We start from the raw sequence: 2,492 nt of genomic DNA, 5'->3' as shown, positions 1-2,492 counted from the left end.
GCGCCGGCCGGCGTCCGCCTCCCCGGGAACCGCGGGGTGGGGGAGGCCGCTGTCCGCTTTGCCTCGCCCCCCGAGGCTAGAGGACACGCGGACCGACTCCCCCCCGGCCCGAGGTGGGGAAAGGTCGTCTCGGTCAGAGCACGGGCGCGGCAGCGTGCGAGAATCGTGGGGGCTGCCGGTTCTCGGAGCACGGTGAGCTCCTCCGCCGACCCGAGGTCCCGCTCGTGACGGGAGGAGTGCGGGAGAAGGTGGTGAGCTGCGGTGATGCGGGGGCCCGCGGCAGGAGTGGCGGTGGCAAGACGGGACGGCGCTTCTGGGTCAGGGGAGGCGGCGGCGCCTCCCCGGATTTCCTGCCCCCCAACGCACACCCTGTCCCGCGGCGTCGCGGGGCGAGGCCCTCCGGGCACGTTCCGGGCTGGTGCGCGGTGGCGGCCAGCCGCCATTGCCACCCCGGGCTGTTGAAGGTTCTCCGAGCCGGTTCCGTGTCCCGCGCCGGCGGGGGCGGCCCAAGCCCCGGCCCTCCTCCTGGGCGCAGCACCGGGTCGCTGAGGGAAACCCCGGGCCCCGGGCAGGCAGGCCGAAGGTGATGGTGTCGGATGTCGGGCGCGCCCCCGTGGGCGGACGCTCCCCCGAGGGTGGCAGCGGGGGAGGCACCTCCGCGGGGCCTTCAGATCGTTTCCCTCACCCCAGGGCCAGGTACCTAGCGTCCGAGCTTCGGCGTGGACTCGCCCCGCTTCCTTTCAGGGGCGGGAAGGGGCCGCGCCGGGGCCGGGCGGAGGTTTAAAGACCCGGGCGGCGCGGTGCCGCTCGCGGTGTCGTGCGGGTGTGCGGGACCCCGGCGTCGCCTTAAGGGGAAGGGAGTCTCTCCCTGCTAGCCCCCTGAGTGGCCGCCGGCTACTGCGCTCGCCCCCCCCGCGGGCTCGAGTACCGTTGCCGGGGAGGGGCGTCCCCTGCCCCCCCCTCCCCGCGGTCCGGTCTTCGGTGGAGAGCGCTGCCGCGGCGCCGGCCGGCCGCGTCTGGCCTGCCCGCCTCGGATCGGGAAACAAACCTTCCCACCCCGGCGAGGGAGCGCGGGCTCCCCCGACGCCGGTGGGCCGGCAGGTCCCCGCGGTGGGGGCTTTGCCGGGTGGGCCGCACCGGCCCTCCCGCGCCAAGGCGCGGGGGAACGGGTGGCCCGCAGTGCCTCCGTCGCAGTGCTGCTCAGCGCTGCGGCTCTGTCGTTCCCTTGCCCCACACCCCGGTGAGCGTCCGGCGGTGCCGCTCGGCCGGAGGGGTGCTCGCCGCCTGCTGAGGTGTGTGGGCTGCGTCCCGGCGCCGGGACCCTGCCCGTCGCTTCCACGTCGCCCTCCCCGGCCGTGCCGGGGGGCGGGCGGGCAAGCCGGGGGCGTTCCACGCCCGGTCTCCCGGTGGAGACGGGGAGAGCGGGCGCTGTCCCCGGCTGAGCGCCCGTCGCGCCTTCTGTCCGGTGTGCACCCGCGGGAGGGGTCGAGGCGAGAAGTGGCGGTGCCGCGGTTCCGGGGCCGAGGGGGCAGCCGCCCCCGGCGGTGTCGGTGGGAAGCCATCCGGCTCGAGGTGCCGGTGGGGCGTGAGCCCCGGGGAGGGAGTGAGCGAGAGCCCGGCTTAAGTCGCAGTGGCGGCGCAGCCTGTGTGGAGGTCTTTCACCCGACCGAGGCGTGGCAGCTGGCGTGGCCGAGCCTGGTGCTGCGGCCTCCGCGTGGAGGCCGGACCGAGCCTGGGCGCCTGGGCCGCCTCCGAAGCGAGCGAGGGCTTTCCGTTTCCCTCCCGTTCCCGGCGGCGGGGACGGGGGGAGGGCTGTCGCGGCGGAGGAGCGCGGGCTCCCTGCCTTTCCTTGCTGTTCGGAGCGTGCCTTTTTTTTCCCCTTCTCCTTGTGTGTGCTCGTACGGTCAGCTGGGGCGAGGCTTCGCCGTCGCGTCCCCTCCGCGCGGGTGGAGCGGGAAGGTCGGGCGGTGTCGCAGTCCTCAACGTGAAAGGGGCCGCTTCCCGGTGAACGGTCCCGGCCCCTCCGCGCGCGCGGGGCGGTGCCGAAACTCAGACAACTCTTAGCGGTGGATCACTCGGCTCGTGCGTCGATGAAGAACGCAGCTAGCTGCGAGAATTAATGTGAATTGCAGGACACATTGATCATCGACACTTCGAACGCACTTGCGGCCCCGGGTTCCTCCCGGGGCTACGCCTGTCTGAGCGTCGCGTGACGATCAATCGCCGGCCGAGCCGCCCGCTTTCTCCCCGTCTGCGTGATGCGGCGGGGTGGGGCGGCGGTGACGGCGGCGCGGCTGGGGAGCCTCGCAGGCCCCGCTTCCTTGGGCCTTCGTCCCCCTAAATCGAGACTCGGGGAGCGCTCCGAAGCTCCCCGCTCCTGGAGCACCCGCTGCGTGGAGCTCGTCCCTCCGGAGTGGGGGGAGAGAGGTGAGAGAAGTCGGGGGTCGAGGCGCGGGCCTCGCCCCCGGCCTCCCCGCGCGGGCGGCTGTCTG

At 74.4% G+C, this 2,492-nt stretch overlaps 1 non-coding gene across 1 annotated transcript; it reads left to right on the top strand.

Annotated features, from left to right (window-relative positions):
* Window positions 1–2,055: 2,055 nt before the first annotated feature.
* LOC138735310 (5.8S ribosomal RNA) lies at window positions 2,056–2,208 on the top strand. Its single transcript, XR_011339703.1, has one exon. It is a non-coding gene; the product is annotated as a 5.8S ribosomal RNA (ribosomal RNA).
* The last annotated feature ends 284 nt before the right edge of the window (window positions 2,209–2,492 follow it).

The sequence above is a fragment of the Phaenicophaeus curvirostris genome, unplaced genomic scaffold (assembly GCF_032191515.1).
Source record: "Phaenicophaeus curvirostris isolate KB17595 unplaced genomic scaffold, BPBGC_Pcur_1.0 scaffold_689, whole genome shotgun sequence".
Lineage (NCBI taxonomy): Eukaryota > Metazoa > Chordata > Aves > Cuculiformes > Cuculidae > Phaenicophaeus > Phaenicophaeus curvirostris.
This window is presented reverse-complemented; position numbering and strand designations above follow the sequence as displayed.